This window comes from Primulina eburnea, chromosome 3 (assembly GCF_022965805.1).
Source record: "Primulina eburnea isolate SZY01 chromosome 3, ASM2296580v1, whole genome shotgun sequence".
Taxonomy (NCBI): domain Eukaryota; kingdom Viridiplantae; phylum Streptophyta; class Magnoliopsida; order Lamiales; family Gesneriaceae; genus Primulina; species Primulina eburnea.
This window is the reverse complement of record NC_133103.1, coordinates 18,689,462-18,714,295: the sequence shown is the minus strand read 5'-3', so window position 1 is coordinate 18,714,295 and position 24,834 is coordinate 18,689,462. Positions and strand designations below refer to the sequence as shown.

Here is a 24,834-nt window from a genome sequence, read left to right as displayed (position 1 = left end):
GTGGCTACAAGCTGCATATGCACCGAAAAAGATACATTTTAAGAGAACCATAAATGTATGTAAAACTTGAAAAAGAATGCATGATCTAAAAATCAAAAGGAATATGGTTTAGTTTAAAGAGCAACTAAAGACAAAATAAACAAAATATAATTGAGCCAACAGAAGTAACAAGCGTATAAACTACATCCGTGCAGGTTCCCGAGTATTTCCTCAACAACTAGCAGCTTTATATATGTTTATACATAAATTTCAATTTGATCCTTGCATCAATGCAATGATCTTTAGATACATGTTCATATTTTCAACGGCGCATAAGATGAATTCAAAGTGAAAGTCTCCATGTCTACTCCAACCAACTGGTTTCCTTCTCTAGATATTCAAAGAACCATAGTAGAACTCTCCAGAGACAGGAGATATAGTGTTCTGTTCATCAATGAATTACTTCCACAATAATATTTATTAAAATAATTGCCCAAAATATCATCAATTATTGAAAGCACATATGCCAATGACATGCAATAAGAGAGATGGACAGACAGACGCACTCATACATAAATAAGCAGAAAAACCTGTTCAATAGCAGGTGCCTGCTAGACTCTAAGACCATTTGTTGGATCGGTTTATTACTGGAATAAGTGTTTAGAAGGGGGTTTGAATAAACACTTTTGATTTTGTAGCTTTTGAAGAATATAGTGTCAGTTTTGTAAGAAAATGAAACAGAAAATCTTGTCATCGATAACAATCAGTTTAACTGAGAAAACAGTTACGGAAGTAAAATGACTGAAAGATAAAATATGTAACTGAAATAAAATGAGACACAAGAGTTTATGGATGTTCGGAGATTTAATCCCTCCTACGTCACCCCTTCTATCACAAAGATAGCATATTCACTAAAAGAATTTGATCAATACAAGATTGTATAGACTCACTTCAGTTTTGGACTTAACACTGTCCACACTGAAACTCTTAGTATACAATATTCTTTCAGTTCGTGAGCTGATCTTAGCACAACTTGAATGAATATACAACAAATGACTTGTGCTATTTAAGCTCGAAATATAGCCTTGAATGCTACTGATATTTCTGATAACTGTGAGCTTGTGAATGTTCTTGAGCAGCGTAACAGAAAGATGAATAGAAGCTTGTTATGTTTTCAACTGCTCTTCTCGCCTATTTATAGACATCTCTTTCAACGGTAACAATACATACAATTTGATTCTTTATAGCCGTTGATTGCCACGTCAACATTCTTCTGACAATTGTACACTGTAGACTCTGAAATGCGGTGTTCCACTACGAGTTGTAGTCTGTTCTACTATTTGTCGGTTGTCGTTCTCATCTGATGACGTGTACAGTTGAAAAACACTCTGCTGGAAAGCTCATAACTGATTGTTTCAACTAATCGGTTCCCGATTGATTAGTTAGTTACATTCTGCTCAACTGATTAGTTTCCAACTGATCAGTTCGACGTAGATAAGATTCAGCTGGCTTTAGTTTCCATTGATAATGTACGCATTAATCTTCAGCTATGGGCAACTATCAGTTGTATGATTTTAGTAAGTTAAGCTCATTTTCCTTTGATCAATTATTCCAACAAGTTTAAACTCTTAGTTTGTCAAACTACCAAAACTTAGTTTCCAACAATTTCCCCCTTTTTGGTGTTTGACAAAACTTGTAATGTATGAACTGATCAGCAGAACTTAAGATAGAACTCTGATTTTATTGTAGATAAAATAACTCTTCTAATGTACAGATTCGTACAAAGAATAAAGAATAAAGAATCTTCAACAATTGAACTGAAATCAGTTGATCTTCATTTCTTCTTCTTCCCTTTTTCTTCTTCTGTTTCTTTCATAACTTCTCCCTTTTTGTCAATCACATCCATTTTTCTTGTTAAAATGCGGACATCTGCTGCAATATCTGATACGACATTCAACATAATATTTTGTAGCAGATCTATCCTTTTATTGACTTTTTCTTCAAGAAGTTCAAATCGCTTGCCGACAAGTGCTTGAGTTTGGAAGTGAGATTCAGTCGAAAACCTGTCTTTCTTGATATTTTCATCTGTAGAAAGAGATCAGTCACACTTCTGTTAAGCTGACCCAGTCTCTCTGTTGTAAATTCATAGTTTGAATTTAGCTTCAGGGTATGTGCCAGCTGAGTGGATTGAATAGCAGAAATAACATTCATCATACTGACGAGATTTGATGGAACGTTTTGGAGTTCTTCAAATAGAGCATCAGAGTCTGAAATTCTGGGAGACATGGCTCCGGAAGTTTCTGGAATCTGTTCCCTTTCTTGTGAAGCAAACACAACCATAGCGCCGTCAGTTTGTTCTGTTTCATGCACAGCTATTTCTGAAACTTCTTCAGTTGTAGGTACCTGAGGAGGAGAAGAGACATATAGAGGAGCAGAAGAATTAGAAGGTTCTTTTATTGGCTCAATAACTGATTCTAAAGTTGGTTCAACAACTGGATCTTCAATTGGCAGTTCAGTCGGAACTGAATGCAGTTGATCCTCTTCAGTTGTTTGAATGACTGGTTGTACAGAGCCAAATGAATCGAAAGATTCATGTTTGGTTTGGGAAAACCGAATCGGAAAAAAAGATTTTTTTTGTTGAACGTGTTTGAAGGTTACAGATTCGGCCAGGATGAAGAAACTTATAATATCGTAGCCGCTCATGGCTATTTTGGCCGATTGATCTTCCAATATGCTAGTAAATTGCTTGTTCAGTCACAAATTCTGACTAAACTGACTCTGTAGGTTGTTCAAACAAGATTTCTTCAGCTGGTTCTTCAGAAATGATAGCTTGATCAGCTTTCTCAGTTGCATCTTCAACTGATCTAGTAGAGTCCAGCTGAATATCTGAGGTCACTGATTTGATTACTTCATCTAGATTTGCCAAATATAAATCAGCTTCAGAATAATGCGGTGGATCAACATTAGAAGATAGAGGTTCTAAAGATGAGGATGAAGGAGCAACTAATGTAGAAGGAGCAGCAGCTGGTTCTTTTGAAAGTTCTTGAACTGATGGTTCAGTTGCCTCCTCTGTTACATCTTGAGAGGCAGCTGGGATGATCAGTTCTTAACCTGTTTCCCAGTCCTTGATCTTCATTGTAATGTAATCAGATCAGAGTCCAACTGATCATACACGGCTTTGTCATTGAAAGCAGTCGGGCTAGTTGGATCATAATTTAATCGCAACTGAGTAACTATCTCCTGAAGTCTCTTCACTCTCAGTTGGTAGAAGAAATAATGCTTACGTTCCAAAGCTTGGACGATTGTAGGGGCCTTAGCTACCTTCTGAACGAGATTGTCCAAGTCAACAAATCTTTTCAAAGTGGATTTCTTCTGAAGTTGCTTAGCAAAAACTTCTGTTCTGAATTTTACCCATTGTTCATAAGCCTTGAGCTTGTCTTCTGCAAAATCATTGATCTCTTGCCAAATAAGATCTATATGTGTTTTAACAGCATTTGTTTTCCTGGGCTCTTCATGCAATTTCCCTTTGCCCTTGGGATCAGTTAAGGCATGAGTAAGACTCAACCCTGAAGTGGTTTCATCTAGTTGTTTTCGGATCACTATCCCCTTTGGTCTGGCAAACGGTAAAGGAGTATAGCCAGAAATAGTGATTAAAGGCGCCTTAACTCCAGCAAGTTTCTTTTTATCACTAGATTTGGTGACCTTCTTCTTTGGTAGAACTGAGGATAAAGGCAACTGATCCTCAGTTGAGGGTTCAGTTGGGATTGCTTGTAGTGGGACAGCCTTGATAGGCTGTTCAGCTCCAGACAGCTTCAATCTATCGGTTGGGATTGTCCCAACAACAGTAGTAGGCTTGGCTTTTAAAGTACGTGGTTTCTTCACAACTTTGGGTGAAGGAGTTTTCACAGATTCGGTTTCGCTGACAATCAGCTTACGCTTGATTTGTTTTCTTTTTAATCTCCTTTCGAACCTTCTTGACTGATTTGGGAGCTGCTCCTGTCCCAATTTCCTTCTTCACCTTAATGAACTGCTCAGGTGACATGTCCAGTTTCTATTTGGGCGGTTAGACAGACTTGGCATTGAAAATTTTTATCTTCGATGACTTCTCAGAATCATCAGTCATCAAACCTTTAACTTTTAGCACATGGCTGAGCTGCACCGCAAAGCCTTTTGACTGTTTGGCAGTTTAAAACATGTTCCTCAGAATATTGAAGATGATGTTTCTCCAGTTCATCTTCCTTCCAGTCATTATAGCAGTCATGGCTTGAAATTTTTCGAGAGTGAGGGCAGCAAATGATCCTGCCTTGGCTACAATATCAGCCAGTAGTTGTACTTCTAGTTTCAGTTCCTTCTTAGGATCAGAAACTTTGATCTTCTGACCAGTAACAGAAAGGGTAGTTTGCATTACCTCAATATCATATGTCTTTATCTCAGAAAGATTGATGAAAGAGATTACATAAAAATTCTTCCTCAATAATCAGTAATTGGCCACTTACGGTCGATGCAATATGTCCTTCTTGAGTAACATAGCCAGTGGCGTAGAGTTCTTGGATTTTTTTCACATAGATTTCCTGGGAAGATAATCCCAAAAACTGCTTCAGACCCGCTTCTTCCAATTTCAGAAAGATATTCTTGATTTCCTCCTCTTCCATAGTGAAGATAGAGTCAAAGTCAATCGCCATTGCATTCAAGAGGTGAGTTGGATCTGGTTTGCCATTTGATTGCTAAAATCTGCGAGAAAGAAGATCTGTTGTGGGTAGATTTTTGCTCGGGAAATGCTGAAAGTGCTTGTAAAGAAGAACTGAATTGAAGCGAGGAAGATGATATATGTTGGTGACTTTTCAAATTTTTGGACACGTGCCAGTCCAGAAAAAAATGATTTGAAAATGTGTGTTCGTGTGGTAAAATCATGTGTAACAAATTGATGGTTTACATGAGTCCACGTTTCAAAGTACTAGTCATTGAAAGATAGCTTTAATGCTAATATAAGCAGTCACAACATTTGATTTGGAATAAAATACGATTAATTAGTTAACTTACATGAGAAGATTAGATAAATTATCAACTGACCGATCAGTTGTGAAACTGAATTCTTTCAAATGAAAATTCACTAACTATTGAAAATGTGTGTTCGTGTGGTAAAATCATGTGTAACAATTTGATGGTTTACATGAGTCCACGTTTCAAAGTACTAGTCATTGAAAGACAACTTTAATGCTAATATAAGCAGTCACAACATTTGATTTGGAATAAAATACAATTAATTAGTTAACTTACATGAGAAGATTAGATAAATTATCAACTGAACGATCAGTTGTGAAACTGAATCCTTTCAAATGAAAATTCACTAACTATTGTCTTCTCAGTTAACTTCTTAAAATCGATATTCCCCCTAAATAAATGCATTAAAAGGACGAAGATTTTAAAATGATAGAAACAATGTAATAAATCTTGTGCTTCAGAAGATGAAGCGCCGAGGCTAATGATTACGTCTCTTCAGATGACTTGAACCTGCGCTTATAAATAAGAGCAACAAAGTTAGTTTACATTAGCAAAAATATATCCCTAGATATAATGACAGGTCCTAGTAGTTCAAAGGTTCTTGACTTGGTTGAAGAGTTCAATGAATCGGCTTCGAAACAAGAAGGATTGCTATGGAAGATGAAGTCTTCCACAAAGTTCTCCGCTTTTGGCAAAAACTCCAAGATCTCCAGCTCAGTTTGCAGGGAGTAGCAGGTGCCACCTCCAAACAGGTGGCACTACTGAAGAAATATCGTCAGCGCCGGCGCGTTGATGATGAGGTGGATATCTTCACCGATGAAGGTGTCTACCTACTAATGCTGAAGAAAGAGAAATGGACTCTGAAACGCATCGCGATTTCAGAGAGCTTTCTGAAGACTTCCACGATGGCCATATCTGGTTGGTTGACCTCATGGAGGTCTGCTGTTAAAAAAGAAGTTAAACTTGTATGCTCAATTTATTATAAATGAAATGTTTATCTATTTTATTGTTGTCTCTTTACTTTCTGCAAACAAACCAATATCAGTTGGTAAATATATAACAAACTGAATACGGCAAAAGATAAAAAACTAACTGACATCAGTTGAGAAACGGTTAAAGAACTGAATAATGTAACTGATAAAAGACTAACTGGTATCAGTTGATCAACATCTAATGAATATTCTGATGAGACACTTAAATGAAACCAATTGATAAATATTTTAATGAAAGATAGCACACTGAATAATTAATCAACTGATGAAAACAACCATAAGACTGATTAAGATAAATAAATTACATCAAGTATATTAGAAAAGTGAGAAAACTTAGTCTCTGATAATGGTTAGGTGAAGATATCTGCAGCTTGTTGTTCAGTTGACACATATTCCAGTCTGATAGCTTTCTTCAAAACATGATCTCTGACGAAGTGATGCCTGACATCAATGTGCTCGGTCCTTGAGTCAAGAACTGGATTATATGTAATCGCAATTGTGCTTGTATTATCACAGAATATGGGAGATTCTTTAGCGTCTCAACTCCATAATCTTTCAGTTGTTGCTGAACCCATAGCAGTTGAACATAGTAGCTTCCAGCAGCAACGTATTCTGTTTCAGTTGTGGAAGTTTCTATGGATGTTTGCTTCTTGATGAACCAAGAGATCAATCTATCTCCAAGAAACCGATATGATCCACTGGTGCTTTTACGATCTAGCTTAAATCCTGCATAATCTGCATCTGAATATCCAACTAAATTGAAGGAGGAGTCTTTAGAGTAATGAGGACGACTAGCAGTTAGGTACAATAATGAACCTATTCAACCTATGTATAGTGTCGCCTCAACTGATATTCCCCCTTGATCATTGTCTAGTTTCACTGATGAACTCATGTGTATACTTGCAGCCGAGCATGTTTCCATACCAAATTTCTTGAGCAATTCCTTAGTGTATTTGGTTTGACTGATGAAAGTACCAGTTTCCAGTTGCTTTACTTGCAGACCGAGAAAAAATGTCAGTTCACCCATCATACTCATCTCGAATTTTTCCTGCATCAACTTAGCAAACTTCTTGCATAATTTGGGGTTAGTTGACCCAAAAATAATATCATCAGCATAAATTTGCACAAGTAAAATATGATAATCTTTGGAAATTTTGAACAAAGTCTTGTCAACTGATCCCACAGTAAAGTCGTGATCAGTTAGGAATTTTGAAAGAGTTTCATACCAAGCTCTTGGAGCTTGTTTAAGACCATACAATGCTTTGTTCAAATGATAAACATGATCAGGAAATGAGTGATTAATAAAACCTGGAGGTTGTTCAACGTAGACTTTTTCTTGCAACTGACCATTCAGAAAGGCACTCTTCACATCCATTTGATAGACTTTAAAGTTCTTGTAGGATGCAGAGGCGAGGAATATTCTTATTGCTTCCAGTTTAGCAATTGGTGCATATGTTTCATCGTAGTCAATTCCTTCTTCCTGCCTATACCCTTGTGCTACAAGTCTTGCCTTGTTGCGTGCAACTGAACCATCTTCATTCAGTTTATTCCTGAATACCCACTTCGTACCTATAATAGTTCGCAAACTGGTCTTGGAACTAAATCCCAGACTTTGTTATGGGTAAACTGATTTAGATCTTCTTGCATTGCATTTATCCAGTTAGGATCAGCAAGAGCTTCATCAGTTTTCTTTGGTTCAAATTGCGATACAAAAGCGGAATGAATGAACAAGTTAAGCATTTGATTCCTTGTCCTTATTGGGTCAGATGGATTACCTATTACCAAATCTGGTGGGTGAGATTTCTTCCATCTGAGTTCAGCATTTGTTGTATCAGCAATTGCTTCTGTTGGCAACAGAACAGTTTCAGTTGTAGAAGGCAATTGAACTGTTTCAGTTTCAGTTGAAGTTGTTTCAGTTGGTAACTGAATATCATTTGTTTGCTCTACAACCTGACTTTCAGGAACGACTTCCTGTTCAACTGATTGATCCACAATTTCAGGTTCAGGTGTGAAGAACCTAAAGGGGGGGGTGAATAGGTTCTTTTAGGCCCTTTAGCGTTTTTAAAACGAGTTTGCAAAAATTGCAAGCGGAAGACTTGAGGGACAATCACAAATAAAATGAATGCGTAAAGTAAGTGCGTAAAATAAATGCGTAGTAAAGTAAATGCGTAAAGTAAAGAGGGATAGAGATGTTTATGGAAGTTCGACGAAGAATCGTCTACGTCTCCCCTTCTCGATGAGGATCGAGGTATCACTATATCGACTTGGCTTTAGGAGCTCCAAGCTAGCTTTTACAACCACGCCTCGATGCGTCTACTTGGCCTTGAGGGCTCCAAGGATAGCCACGAACTTTACAACCCACTCGAGAGTATTACTTTCACTCTTTTTCTACAACTCTTTTGATATTACAACTCTTTTAATCAACGCACACAAGAGATAGTAGAAAGCTTTGTAAGAGACAAGAGAGTGGAGTGGGATGATTTAGAATGCATCCTCAAAGGCCTATTTATACTAGTCTTGGACGCCAAGGTTCGGATCTTCTGTTTATGCTTCGGAACGTCCGATGTGATTGAAATCAATTTCCGTAATTTTGGGATGACTTCAGATCGTCCGTTCTTGACTTCGTAGGGTCCGAACATGCGCTTCGGAGGGACCGATCAAACTTCGTATCTTCCGAACAGTTCTTTCAGACAGTGTGTGAACAGCTTCGGAAGGTCCGAACTCAAGTTCGTACCGTCCGAACATTCCCGCGTTTCCAGAGATTTGAAATCTTCAACACTTCGTAGCGTCCGAAATGTCCTTCATAGCGTCCGAAATCTTACTCGATCAATCAGTCATATCAATTTGTCTCCGCATTGAAGTGATTTGATTGCTTGTGTTCGGAACGTCCGATCACGTCTTCGGAACGTCCGAACGCTCTCCTCGCAGCTTCCGAACAGCTTCTATTTTGCTTCTGAATTGCACAATTTCGGACCGTCCGAACCGAATGTCGGATCTTCCGAACGTAACCTGTTCTTAATTTCCTGCATGCCTCAATATAAAACATTAGTACATTTTTAATCCAAGTTTTGGTATCATCAAAACAAAAACTTTGGGATATGTTACAGCATTAAAAACATTAATCTCATCCTCGAGATTTGTATGCGTTTAAGGCGTAACAATCTCCCCCTTTTTGATGATCACAAAACTTGGTTAAAAAATGAGATAACAATAATCAACATAATCGAAATGGTTATTAAATAACTCCCCCTTAATCAAATAACAAGTCTAAGAGGTTGAATTAAGGCGAATTTATTTAATAACCAATTAACAGCAATTTTAACCAAATAAATTCTCCCCCTTTTTGTGATAAGCAAAAAGACATAAGCATAAAGAGAGACAAATAAACAGGTAAAATATCCACTAATAAATGCAAGTCTTTTATACAATGATGCATAAAGATAAAATAAACAAAAATAACAAAAACATAATCTAAGAATCCGCATCCCGCGACTCTCTATGGCTCGGTTCGGACGATCCGAACACGTTCGGTGGATTCCGAAGTAGCCAAGATGAGGAACACCTAAATTTTAAAATATTTAGCACATAAATGAATGTTGAGCCATAATTATGGATAAATACAATTAATTTGTATTATCCGACATTATAATGCTCACATTAATAATACTCCCCCTCAATTTAACAAATATGTACGAGAGTATTCGACTAGTGTTTACAACTCAATCATGCCAAGTTCACCACGCAAACGAATAAAAGTAGATTCATCTAGTGGTTTTGTAAAAATATCAGCAATTTGATTCTTGGTGTCAACATAGTGAAGTTCAACATCATTTTGCTCAATGTGATCACGAATGAAATGATGTCGAATGTCAATATGTTTAGTACGAGAATGTTGAACTGGATTCTTTGTTAGACATATGGTGCTTGTATTATCACAAAAGATTGGAATTTTTGAAAAAGTAACACCATAGTCGAGTAATTGATACTTCATCCAAAGAATTTGTGCACAACAACTACCGGCAGCCATATACTCGGCCTCGGTCGTTGAAAGTGCAACACAGTTTTGCTTTTTAGAAAACCATGACACCAAGCAATTTCCCAAAAAGAAACAAGTTCCACTAGTGCTCTTTCTATCCACCTTATATCCTCCAAAGTCGGCATCACAGTAAGCTTTTAAATCGAAAAATGAGTTCTTAGAATACCATAATCCGAGATTTGGAGTATTTGAAAGATATTTGAAAATGCGTTTTAAGGCGAATAAGTGTGATTCCTTTGGACATGATTGAAATCGTGCACACAAGCAAACACTAAACATAATGTCAGGTCTACTAGCAGTCGCATAGAGTAGGGAGCCAATCATGCTACGAAATAACTTTTGGTCAACAGGTTTACCTCCCTCATCTTTGTCGAGTCTGACTGTCGTGCTCATAGGTGTGGATGAGGCTTTGGAAGATTCCATCCCAAACTTTTTTAGCATATCCTTGATATACTTCCCTTGGTTGACAAAGAAACCATCCTTGCATTGCTTGATTTGGAGACCAAGGAAGTAGTTGAGTTCGCCCATCATGCTCATCTCAAAGTGATCCTGCATAAGCTTAGAAAAATCTCTACACAAGTGTTCATTAGTAGCACCAAAAATAATATCATCTACATATATTTGTACTATCAGCAAATCATTATTTTTAGTCAAGGTAAATAAGGTAATATCAACTTTACCCCTACAAAAACCATTAGACAGCAAAAAGGTAGATAATTTCTCATACCAAGCTCTAGGAGCTTGTTTCAAACCATACAAAGCCTTATCAAGTTTATACACATAATCAGATAAGTGCACATCTTCAAAACCAATAGGTTGCTCAACATACACTTCTTCTTTCAAATCACCATTAAGAAAAGCACTTTTAACATCCATTTGAAACAATTTAAAGTCTCTAGAGCAAGCAAAAGAAAGTAGCATGCGAATGGATTCTAGTCTAGCGACAGGGGCATAAGTCTCATCATAATCAATTCCCTCTTCTTGACTATATCCTTTAGCTACTAGCCTAGCTTTATTTCTAGTGATTGTACCATGCTCATCTAACTTGTTCCTAAATACCCATTTAGTTCCTATGACAGGTCTATCAGTGGGTCTAGGTACAAGATTCCAAACTTTATTCCTTCTAAATTCATTTAGTTCATCTTGCATAGCAATAATCCAAGAATCATCAAGTAAAGCTTCTTCTATGTTCTTAGGCTCTATGTGAGAAAGAAAAGCAAGATAATTGCACATATTAGAAGAGCGAGTAGATACTCCCTTCGATGGGCTACCAATGATGAGGTCCATGGGATGATCCTTGTGTGTAGTCCACTCCTTCGGAAGAGGTGCGTCCTCTTGATCTTTAGGAACATCATCTAGGCTTGTGGACTCCAACTTTTCGCCAAGGATATCTATATCATCATCATCAGAAACAACAGTTCTAGGCAAGCAAGGGTTAGTTTCATCAAATATGACATGAATAGATTCTTCAACTAGTAAAGTACGTTTATTAAAGACTCTATATGCTTTGCTAGAAGTAGAGTAACCAAGAAAGATACCTTTGTCCGATTTAGCATCGAACTTACCCAGGTTGTCCTTACCATTGTTGTGGATGAAGCATTTTGATCCAAAAGCGCGGAAGTAAGAAATGTTAGGCTTTCTCCCTCTCCATAGTTCGTATGGAGTTTTCTTGAGAATTGGCCTTATTGATACGCGATTGATGATGTAACAAGCAGAACTCATTGCTTCAGCCCAAAAATATTTTGGTAGAGAATGCTCACATAGCATGGTCCTTGCAATCTCTACTAGGGTCCTATTCTTCCTCTCAACGACACCGTTTTGTTGAGGAGTTCTAGGACAAGAAAAGTTGTGACCAATGCCTTTGCTTTGACAAAAAATTGAAAAATTTTCATTTTGAAATTCCGTTCCGTGGTCACTACGGATTTGTTTGATCAAAAGATTTTTCTCATTTTCAACCTTTTTGACAAAAATTTTGAAATGATCAAAGGCATCATTTTTGTGGGCTAAAAACAATGTCCAAGTAAAACGTGAAAAATCATCTACAATGACAAAAGCATAAGATTTTCCTCCTAGACTAGTTGTCCTCGAGGGACCACATAAATCTAGGTGAAGTAATTCAAGGGGCATAGAAGTGGATACAAAATTTTTATTTTTGAAAGATTCCTTTGTGTGTTTACCAAGTTGACAAGCATCACAAAAAGAATCTAATTTTAAATTCAGCTTTGGCATTCCGGAAACTAGGTCAAGTTTTAAAAGTTTTTCTATGGTGCTCATCCCAACATGACCAAGTCGTCTATGCCAAAGAATGTTGTCATCAACATTTAATGTTACAAGGCTTTTTATTTTTGAAAAAGATGAAATCTTTAAATCGACCTTGTAAACATTTTCACTTCTATAACCTTTGAAACTAATGGTTTTGTCAGTTGTGAGTGATACAGTGCAATCGTGTGGTGTGAATTTGACTTCATAACCCCTATCGCACAATTGACTAATGCTTAGGAGGTTATGTTTAAGCCCTTTCACAAGAAGTACATCATCAATAATAGTAGAGTTAGATATACCTATTGAGCCGATGCCTTCTATGATCCCTTTGCTGTTGTCTCCGAAGGTCACCGATCCCTTTTCTTTTGGTCGAATGGATTGTAGCAACTTCTTTTCTCCCGTCATGTGTCGAGAGCATCCACTGTCAAGATACCAAGTGCTCGATGACTTGTCTCCCCTTTGTCCCTACAAGGTTGAGATACAGTTTGATAGTTGGTACCCGTTTCTTTGGGTCCTTTGGGGTTAGTAGTAGTTGGGGATTTGGGGATCCATTTCCAATAACTATTCTTGTTGTGTTGGTGTCTAAGTTCCTTGCATTTAGGTCTTATGTGGCCTATCTTACAACAGTAAGTGCATGTTGGTGGTGTTTTTGGTTTTGCCTTTGCGATAAGACTAGCGAAGTTGACTGATTTCTTTTCATATCCTAGACCTCCTTTGTCGAAGTTACACCTTTGCATGCTCAAGAGGTTTTCTAGTTTACCGCTACTCACATTGAACTTGTTGAAGGCTTTCTCTAAGTCTCTTAGGTTTGTCTTGAGCTTAGTGTTGTCATGCATCCTAGCTTCTAGTTCAGTTTTAAGTTGTTTATTCTCATTTCTAAGTGACTTAGCCTTATTGTACATACTAGTGTAAGCGGAGAGTAATTCATCGTAAGAGGGTACCTCGTCGTCATCCGAGTCGGTCAGATGATCTTCCTTCGCCATGAAGCATAGGGTAGACTCCTCTTCGTTGTCGCTGTCGCTCCACGTGGCTAGAAGGGCCTTTTTCTTGTCTTTGCCGGCCTTCTTCTTGGAGGGACACTCGTTTGCATAGTGACCCTTTTGTTGACAGTTGTAGCAGGTCACTTCCTTCTCAAACTTTTTGTCTTTCTTGTTGAAGTTGGAACTCCGCATGAATCTTTTGAACTTTCTAGTGAGGAGTGCCATTTCTTCATCGTCGCTATCTTCAAGTTGACTGGTCAAGGCGATCCCTTTCGCCTTTACTTTGTCGTCATCTTTCTTTGTCTCCTTCCGGGTAGATACTTCAAGTTCATGGGTCTTTAGGGTCCCATGAAGTTGATCAAGGTCGTAGGATGCCGCATCTCCCTTGTTGGATTCAATGATAGCCGTGCGCTTTGCATCCCATTCCGCCGGTAATGCTCGAAGGGCTCTCCTCCACACTTGTTTAGTTGGGTAGTTCTCACCAAGTTGGGCAAGCTCATTGATGATTTGGGTGAGCCGCCGGAACATGGTGTCGATATCCTCCTTGGGTTCCATCTCAAAGGTCTCGTACTTGAGTTGGAGAAGGTCTATCTTCGTTTCTTTGACTTGATTGGTTCCCTCGTGGCAAATCTCCAATTTGTCCCAAATCTCTTTGGCGGAGGTGCAAGCCGAGATTCGGTTGTATTCATTCATATCTAGAGAACAATGAAGAATATTCATAGCTTTAGCATTTTGAGAGATAAGTTTCATATCGTCCTTGGTGAAGTCATCCATTCCCTTAGGAATTTCCTTATTATCCACCGTTTTCATGGGGATATAGGGACCTTTCACCGTTATTTTCCAAAGGTCGTAATCGACGGATTGGATGTATAGAGATATTCTATTTTTCCAATATCCGTAATTTGTACCATTGAAAAGAGGGGGACGATTTGTGGATTGTCCTTGGGCATACTCGCTTGCTAGATTGGCCATTTTAAAAGATTTTGAAAAACCTTGCTCTGATACCACTTGAAGAACCTAAAGGGGGGGTGAATAGGTTCTTTTAGGCCCTTTAGCGTTTTTAAAACGAGTTTGCAAAAATTGCAAGCGGAAGACTTGAGGGACAATCACAAATAAAATGAATGCGTAAAGTAAGTGCGTAAAATAAATGCGTAGTAAAGTAAATGCGTAAAGTAAAGAGGGATAGAGATGTTTATGGAAGTTCGACGAAGAATCGTCTACGTCTCCCCTTCTCGATGAGGATCGAGGTATCACTATATCGACTTGGCTTTAGGAGCTCCAAGCTAGCTTTTACAACCACGCCTCGATGCGTCTACTTGGCCTTGAGGGCTCCAAGGATAGCCACGAACTTTACAACCCACTCGAGAGTATTACTTTCACTCTTTTTCTACAACTCTTTTGATATTACAACTCTTTTAATCAACGCACACAAGAGATAGTAGAAAGCTTTGTAAGAGACAAGAGAGTGGAGTGGGATGATTTAGAATGCATCCTCAAAGGCCTATTTATACTAGTCTTGGACGCCAAGGTTCGGATCTTCTGTTTATGCTTCGGAACGTCCGATGTGATTGAAATCAATTTCCGTAATTTTGGGATGACTTCAGATCGTCCGTTCTTGACTTCGTAGGGTCCGAACATGCGCTTCGGAGGGACCGATCAAACTTCGTATCTTCCGAACAGTTCTTTCAGACAGTGTGTGAACAGCTTCGGAAGGTCCGAACTCAAGTTCGTACCGTCCGAACATTCCCGCGTTTCCAGAGATTTGAAATCTTCAACACTTCGTAGCGTCCGAAATGTCCTTCGTAGCGTCCGAAATCTTACTCGATCAATCAGTCATATCAATTTGTCTCCGCATTGAAGTGATTTGATTGCTTGTGTTCGGAACGTCCGATCACGTCTTCGAAACGTCCGAACGCTCTCCTCGCAGCTTCCGAACAGCTTCTATTTTGCTTCTGAATTGCACAATTTCGGACCGTCCGAACCGAATGTCGGATCTTCCGAACGTAACCTGTTCTTAATTTCCTGCATGCCTCAATATAAAACATTAGTACATTTTTAATCCAAGTTTTGGTATCATCAAAACAAAAACTTTGGGATATGTTACAGCATTAAAAACATTAATCTCATCCTCGAGATTTGTATGCGTTTAAGGCGTAACAAGGTGTTTGAAAGATGTTTCGATTGATATGATTTTATTCTTCATGATCATCCTCCAAACTGATATCTGTAAATCGTTCAACTAGCTCAATTGGATAAGTTGGCTTATCAGTTAGTACAGTTTCATCAAAAACAACATGTATAGACTCTTCAATATTTAGTGTGCTCTTGGTAAAAACTCTATAAGCTTTGCTGACTGAAGAATATCCCAGAAATATTCCCTCTGCAGATTTAGCATCAAATGCTTTTAAATGATTTTTGCCATTGTCAAGAATAAAACATCTGCAGTCGAATATTTTGAAGTAAGAAACCACACTTTTTTGTCCATGCCAGATCTCGTATGGTGTTTTCAAATGATTTTTATTAATCATTGATCTGTTCTGAGTATAACATGCAGTGTTTACTGCTTCTGCCCAAAACTTTTGAGAAATACCAGAATCAGCAAACATTGTTCTAGCAGCTTCTTTTAGGGTCTGGTTTCTTCTCTCAGCTACACTCTCAGCTACACCATTTTGCTGAGGAATTCTTGCTGCTGAGAGCTCATGCTTAATTCCAGTATTTTCTAAAAAATTTGAATAGTTTGATTGATAAATTCAATCCCTCGATCAGACCTGATTCGATCAATCTCAACTGATTTTTCATTGATAATCTTTTGAAAAGCTTGATCAGTTGTGCAGCAGTTTGGTCTTTAGATTTTAGAAATATGACCCAAGTAAATCTTGAAAAATCATCCACAATCACCAGAGTGTATTTCATTCTCCCTAAACTCATTACTGGTATTGGACCAAAAAGATCCATATGCAGCAGTTCTAAGCATCGGGAAGATGATTTACAACCTCTGTTTTTAAATGAGGATCTTACTTGTTTACCAAACTGACATGCTAAACAAATTTTCTCTTTTGAAAAATCTATTTTGGGCAAGCCTGTTACAAGATTTTTGTTACTCATATAGGCAATAGATTTAAAGTTTAAGTGGTTCAATCTCTTATGACATAACCAGTTTTTAGAAGATTTAGAAGCTATGAAACAAACTGGTGTATAAGAATGCTAAGTCCAGCTAACTTTGTATGTATTTTCACATCGATTGCCAGTTAGAATGACTTCATCAGTTGAGTTTCTAACTGAACAAGTGTGTTTATCAAATTGTGATGAGAAATTATTGTCGCATAACTGACTGATTCTTATCAAGTTATACTTCAAATTCTCAACTAGCAATACATCTTTAATTGTAAAGTTACCATGGATAAGCTTACCCTTACCCACAGTTTTACATTTGGAGTTGTCCCCAAAACTGATGATAGGTCCATTGTATTTAATCAGTTTGGATAACATCTTTGCATATCCTGTCATATGTCTTGAACATCCACTGTCTAGATACCACGTGGATTCTTTGATTATACCTGCTTCCTGCAATCACACACAAAATATAATTTTGGTACCTTTATTTATTTGGGTCCTAAACTGATTAGTCCTTTAGGAACCCAGACTTAGATCAGTCTAATTGACCTTCCAATTGCAGTGTTCCAGATAACTTTTCCAGGCTTTTGGTTGTTGGGTGTGTGAAATGAGGAAGAGACAATATGATTTTTGTCCTTTTTCAACTTACTGTTCATTTGATATCGTTTCTGAACTGGCTTTTGGTTCTAGTAATTGTAATAGCCATTCCTAGAGTACTGTCTTTTGTAACTGAATCGTTTAACTGACCAGTTACCTGATCCAGTTGAACTCTCATAGCCATATCCAATACCATACCTTTTGCCTTTTGTTCTTACTTTCGATCTTTTGAACAGCCGGTTTACTTAGCTCTGAAAATTCATTTTCCATAGTTGATTTTACAAAAGTAATATATTTTCCTTTGCCTTTATTCAACTTTGGTTGAGCATCATTTGCAGAATAATCAACTTGATTTTTAAATCTCAAACCAGTTTTATCATCAATTGAATTTTGAGCATTCTGCATTTCAGTTAAAATTACTGACGACTTGTTCCAAGTTTGTATCCGTTCAGATTGTTTTGAAATTTCGATTCTCATTCATTTAAAATTACTGACGACTTGTTCCAAGTTTGTATTCCTTTCAGACTGTTTTAAAATTACTTACGACTTGATTCTCATTCAGTTCAGCTTTCTGCTTTGCGATCTCCCCTTTTAAATTCAACACTTCAACTGATTCTCCAGTTTCAGTTTTATTTTCTTTGGGATCATTTCACTCAGCTTTGACTTTCTCGAATGAGCGAGAAAGTTTTTTAATACTCACTTACCATGTCGTGCAGGGTGGTAATGAGTGCCTCTCGTGTAAAATAAGTTGAGCTAAAATCAAATACCTATTCGCTAGCTGATTTTAGTTGGACATCATCTGTCATTAGAAATTTTACTTCTTCTTCATCTTCAGTTGAGCTGCTTGAGCTATCTGGTTTTGATTCATCACTATTAGTTTCAGCCCATTTGGATTTGCTCACTTCGCCTAAGAGCACTTCATGCTTCTTTCTGGATGATTTCCTTTCATCCTTAGTCCTTCTTCTGTTATCATAGGACTTCTTCCCTTTATCAGTTGGCCCTCGACTGTCTTTCTTTGGTTTAGAACAGTCAGCTATGAAGTGACCAGGTTTACCATTGTTGTAGCACACATAGGGTTCTTCTTTAGTCTGGTTCTTCTGAAATTGCTTCTGAAAGCTTCCTTGATTCCTTCTCATGAATCTTCCAAATTTCTTGATAAACAATGACATTGCACCATTGCTCAATTGATCAGCAGTTTTGTCAGCTGAAGCAGTTGGCTCCAGTCTGACTGCAGTTAAAGCTGTTGTTGCAGATGGTGTAGAAGGCTCTCCTTCTCTGGTATGGAATTCAAACTCGTAAGCCTTAAGATTGGCAAACAAGTCGTGGAGTTCTATCTTGTTGAGATCCTTCGACTCCCTCATAGCCATAGTTTTCACATCCCACTCCTTGGGAAGTCCTCTAATAACCTTCAGTGCTACTTCTTTATTTGAATACACCTTTTGCATTCAACTCATTGATGATTCCACTGATCCTTTCATCATAGTCATGCATAGATTCACTAGCTTTCATCTTTATGTTGTCAAACTTCTTAACGGCAACCAATAATTTGTTTTCCTTTGTTTGCTCATTGCCTTCGCATAACCGGATCAACTTTTCCCATATTTCTTTGCTGGTTTTACACATCTTGATTTTATTGAATGTGACTTTATCCAGCGTTTTGTATAATATATCCTTGGCCACGTTGTCCAAATTTGCTTTTCTTTTATCCTCAGCAGTCCATTCATCTCTGGGCTTTTTAATTCTATGAGGTGCCCCATCGGTGATGGCATGTGTTGGCTTTCAATATTTTCATCGGACCTTCAGTGATGACATACCACATGTCATCATCTTGTGCAGATAAGTGAGCCTGCATCATGATTTTCTAATCATTGAAGTCTTCTCTGGAAAACATAGGGATTTTATTGAAAGATGCCATGGTAATCAGTTTAGTGAATGAAATTATTCTTAGAAAGATTTAATTGCGCTCTGATACCACTTGTTGGAACTACTACTGGAATAAGTGTTTAGAAGGGGGGTTGAATAAACAGTTTCGGTTTTGTAGCTTTTGAAGAATATAATGTCATTTTTTAAAAACTGAAACTGGAAATCTTGTTAGTCGATAACAATCAGTTTAACTGAGAAAACAGTTGCGGAAGTAAACTGACTGAAAGATAAAATATGTAATTGAAATAAAATGACACACAAGAGTTTATGGATGTTCGGAGATTTAATCCCTCATACGTCACCCCTTCTATCACAAAGATAGAATATTCACTAAAAGAATTGATCAATACAAGATTGTATAGACTCATTTCAGTTTTGGACTTCACACTGCCAACATTGAAACTCTTAGTATACAATATTCTTACAGTTCGTGAGCTGATCTTAGCACAACTTGAATGAATATACAACAAATGACTTGTGCTATTTAAGCTCGAAATATAGCCTTGAATGCTACTGATATTTCTGATAACTGTGCGCTTGTGAATGTTCTTGAGCAGCGTAACAGAAAGATGAATAGAAGCTTGTTATGTTTTCAACTGCTCTTCTCGCCTATTTATAGACATCTCTTTCAACGGTAACGATACATACAATTTGATTCTTTATAGCCGTTGATTGCCACGTCAACATTCTTCTGACAATTGTACACTGTAGACTCTGAAATGCGGTGTTCCACTACGAGTTGTAGTCTGTTCTACTATTTGTCGGTTGTCGTTCTCAACTGATGACGTTATACAGCTAAGAGATCAACTTAAAAACACTCTGCTGGAAAGTTCATAACTGATTGTTTCAACTGATCAGTTCTCAACTGATCAGTCAGTCAGATTCTGCTCAAATTATTAGTTTCCAACTGATCAGTTCGATGTAGATAAGATTCATTTGGCTTTAGTTGCCATTGATAATGTACGCATTAATCTTCAGCTATGGGCAACTATCAGTTGTATGATTTTAGTCTTTTAAGTTCATTTTCCTTTGATCAGTTATTCCATTAAATTTAAACTCTTAGTTTGTCAAACTATCAAAACTTTATTTCCAACACCATTCATGCTCTCAGAAGAACTTAACAATAGCCAATCTGCAAAGGCCACAGACGAAATATTTTCACCAAGCAACGGACATTCGTTGTAGGCAAACTGGTGACAACCATAATTAATAAAAATCAACGACTTCCTTAAATAATAGCATTATATTAACAAAAACAATCTAATAATTGTAAAAGTGAAAAAGGAAAATAAAGCAAATTAACCATGAAAATTTATTGACACGGAATAGAAGAAATCACCTTTATCATCTATGTTTGCACGTTCATCTCACACAAAGAAGCGACCATCGGGGAGAGTTCGTCCTGGATACTACTGTGGAGGCCTTGCTTGTTGACTTCCTTTCTGAAATTGTTGATGCTGCTCCGCAAAAGCCTTCAAAGTTTCTGACAACTGATAATCCTGATGGCCATTCTGGTTCTCATGCTGCACTTGCAACGCCGAACATTTCTTCCCAGGGAAAGAGAAGTTAGATATCCCCGTTGTACTGCTATTATTTCCCACAGACTCTGCTGTAGGTCCCACTTGATTAATGGAAATGTTAAATCCAGCTTTATGATCTGATGATGGCAACTGATAACCATCGAGCCAGCTATAATAATCCATTTGTGTGATTGGAGGACTTTCATTTCTCACAGCTATGTTAAATGACTCATCCACGACTTTTGAAGGACAGTGTGAGAACCTGAAACTCCAGCAGTAGCAGCAGCTGGCCAATTTCAGCAGAAGCCAACAATTCCAGCAGCAACTCATATTTTCAGAAGATGGCATTTTCCAGCAGACCAGAATCCAGCAGATCAAAATCCAGCAGACCGAATCCAGCAGCAGAAGAGCGAATTCCAGCAGACAGTTACTGATTCAGCTATTGAGTTGTAACTGAAGCATTTATCACGGAATAAAGGTGGTTAATGGCAGATTATGGCCATTTAATGGGAAGCTAATATTCAGAATAATTGCCTATAAATAACACTCTCAAAGCTCTGAATTGGGTTACACAAATCTTGAGAGTATCACTTGAAATTAGAGCTAAGAGAGTGCATTTTCGAAGCTGTAAAATCCAGTAGCAAGGCAAGCAGATTTCCAGACCTCAACCGAAATTCTTTTAGCAAATTACTGTAAGTGGGCTTATGTATAATTAGCTTGAAAACTGTTTGATGATTTCTGATTTAAAGCAAAATATAGTTATCTGATTTCGAAGCACTGAAACTTAGTGAACTAATGGTAGGAATATATATTCTGAACATTACTGATTACTGATTACTGATTACTGGCCTCACCCCTTAGAGGAGAGAACATATAAGGGACTGATATCAGTTTAGCCATGAAATTCACGAATGTGCTCAGTGCTTATTTGATAAACTTCTGATTTCCGACTACTGAATACCGATTACTGATTTCTGAACACTGAACACTGATTTCTGTTATGAAAATAAGAATTTCTGTATATTTTCGTATTACTGTTCTGTATAAAATGATTTCGAAAACTGGGAGTTATTCCCACCCCCGCTTACTGAGTGACAATCATATCACTCACCCACCAAACCCATCTCAGAAAAGAGTACTGAAGAAATGTTAGAAGAAGAGGAGCAGATCCAGTTCTGGGGCTGGTGATGAAGACTGTTGTTCTCAGTTTATGTTTATTTTATTTCCGCTGCATCTGTTAAGATACTGTAATATTTGGTTTTGCATTTCCGCTGTAAAACATCAGTATTCGAGTTGTAACAGACAATTGATTGATTTCGTATTATGAATAAAAGACTGGTTTTTGAGATTCTGTACTTCTGAGGCTTGTTGTTTTCGAATGTAATATTTGAGAGCATCGCCGGTGTCAACCAACCCCCGTCCCAGGGCGTGACATTGAAGTGGTATCAGAGCAGAACCGGGTTTCATAATCTGGGGAGGAGGAACTAGAAATAATAAGTTCTTATAGACTTCTGAGAATAAGTTCTGAAGGTTACTAAAATAGACAACTGAAAATAAGCTACTGTAATAGACTACTGAAACGAAAAAAAAAAAAAAAAAAAAATCAGTAGGCCAAAACCAGTAGACGAAACCAGAACCAGTAGATGGAAACCAGTAGCCGAACCCAGAACCAGTAGAAGGAAACCAGTAGGTCTGAAGGCAGGAGACTGAGTCAGTAGACTCGGAATGTAGCAGACAATGCTGGAAAAGCAGCAGACTGATTGCAGAAGCATCAGAATTGCAGTAGACAGTGTATTCCAGCAAGCAAATGCAGTAGACCTCGCAAAATGGCATAGAAGTTGAGGTGTTTTTCGCGCAAACTTCAAACGGCCATAACTTTTGATCCAGGAGGAATTTTTACCATTAAAAGTAGGCGTTGGAAAGCTCTCGACGAGGAGAACCTAATCTAGAACTATTCATCGTTCTAGCACCACCGACGAAGCCCAAAATCCATCGTTTAGATAGGGATATCATCATTTCCGTAAAATTTTCCAACTTTTCGAAACTTTGAGGAATTTTCATTTCCAAATGGCTTAGTATTTTTGCACCAAACTTGGTACCATTCATATTCTTGATGTGAAAGATTTTTAGTAAATTTTTCACGCCATTCTGAGACCGAAAATTTTGAGCTATTTTTCTGCTATTGAATGTTATAGGCTTACTGACTCTATTCATTCCAGTATTTGTCTATAACTCGACCTATATTCTTGAGATCATTTCTGAACCTTTACCCTTATGCTTTTGGATGTAGGATATGACGGACCAAAGTAGCTACATTAAGAGCTTAGAAAGGAAACTAGAAAAGCTCAAGGGGAATAACTACTGTTTAAAGTTGGACAAAGATGAGTTAGAGTGTCGAGCAGAGCATTTAGAGGGTGATGTTCAACGTTATGCTCACTATCTGCATGAAGCAGAAGAGAGGAATAGGAAGACTCAAGAGGAGTTTGAGATATCCCAAGAGACTGTGGTAGAATTCATCGAGTTACGTGATACACTACTCGAGAAGATCCAAATACTCAAGGATCAAAATCACCAACTCGTGCACCAGCATAATCAGTATAGTGCGCAGACTAATGCTCATATTCAAGAGTTGTAAGATACTGTTGAAGTTCTTAGCGACCAGAATGCGGTTCTGCATGGGCATATTGAACATCTCGAAGCAGTAATAGCCAATCATGAAGATGAACCCGAGGAGGATCCCGAAGAGGAAGTTGAAGAGGATCATATGGATTTAGATTTGGGAAAAGTGATAGATTAGAACATTAGTAGTAGCCCTGTGACACTTGTCCCATTTAAATTTCTATTTCATTTTCAAAGTTCATTTGTAATTGCACTTTCTTGAAGAATTAATAAAAGATTATTTCTATCCATTGGTTTTCATATTTAATTTCGGAGCAATTACTCAATCATTGTGATTCTTTTGATTAGTCTCTATTCTGCCATCAACCTTAGAACTTTCGTATTTGTAGGAAATGGACGGAAGACCAGTAAGGAACAATCGCAACTCTCGTCACAACAACCGTAACAACAACCGCAATGATGAGAATGCTCAACAACAACAACAACAACCACAACAGCCACCAGCAGTTGGCCTCAGCCAAGTGGATTTAATGGCAATAGCCACGATTGTGGCAACCACGTTACAAGGGTTAGTCAACCCAAATGCTAATCAACCACCGCCACCACCTCCAGCTCAGAATGGGACTAAACAGCATTATGAGTCGCTCCGAAGAGCAAGAGTTCCTAACTTCGATGGGAGCACCGATCCAGAGGTCGGACAGAATTGGATGAAAGAGGTGGAAAATCATCTTCGACTACTTGAGGTTCCCCAAAGGATCAGAGTAGAGGTGATTACACCCTTTCTTGTCGATCAAGCTGCCAAATGGTGGGAAGGAGTCTCACCAGCTATGATAGAGGCGGGACCTATCACTTGGCAAAGGTTCCGAGAGGCATTCCTGAGGCAGTACTTTCCGACAGCAGTTCGAGTGCAGAAGCTGTCAGAATTCGAAAGCTTGGTTCAAGAACCAAACATGACAGTGGTGGAGTATTCGTCCAAGTTCCACTCGTTGGGAACTTACTCCCCAACCATCATGGGAGACGAAGCTTTGAAGATGCATCGCTTCAAGAAGGGATTGAACAGCCGTATTCAATCTGCCCTTGCCGTTATCGAGCCCAACAGCTTTGAGGAATTGATGGGAGCCGCCATTAGGGCTGAAAATGACATTAAGAGGCGTGAAGGAGAAAACAAACTCAAACGTCCTCAGCAAGGCCAGTACCAATCGGGCCAACAATTCAAAAGGCCTAGGTTTTCAAGCAACCAATTCACCAGTCATCCAGCCAAAGGAACCACTTCTTCCCCATCAAGCAAAGAGGGAGTCAAGTGCCAAAATTGTGGATTCACTCACACGGGTGAATGCCGTAAGAATTCGGGAGCTTGTTTCCGTTGTGGAAAGATGGGTCATCGCATTGCTCAATGCCCTTTTCCAGATCTGAGGAATGGTCCAGCAGGCGGAGCAACTCCAAATAAGCCTAAGGAGAACAAGCCAAATGCTCGAGTCTATGCTATAACTCAAGAAGAGGCGGACAACTCCAATGATGTCGTAGCCGGTACCATTCTAATCAATAATATATCTGCTTATGCGTTATTTGATTGTGGTGCTACGCATTCATTCATGTCTAAGAGATTTGCCAAGAGGTTAGGAGCTAAGCCCGATGACTTAGAAGAACCATATAGAGTAGCCACCCCTGCAAATCGAATTTTAGAAACTCGCACTCTATATCGGGAAATTAGTGTTCTTATAGGAGATCAGAATTTCAAGGCAAACCTGATTTAACTAAACATGGTGGAATTCGACATAATTCTTGGAATGGATTGGTTAGCCAAGAATCAT

The 24,834-nt window shown here is 38.2% G+C and overlaps 1 long non-coding RNA gene across 1 annotated transcript; it reads right to left on the bottom strand.

Moving 5' to 3' along the window:
* LOC140828387 (uncharacterized) lies at positions 1–20,349 on the bottom strand. Its single transcript, XR_012117173.1, has 3 exons — positions 20,224–20,349; positions 19,967–20,074; positions 1–590 (listed from the first exon to the last, which is right to left on the bottom strand). It is a non-coding gene; the product is annotated as an uncharacterized lncRNA (long non-coding RNA).
* Between the last annotated feature and the right edge of the window lie 4,485 nt (positions 20,350–24,834).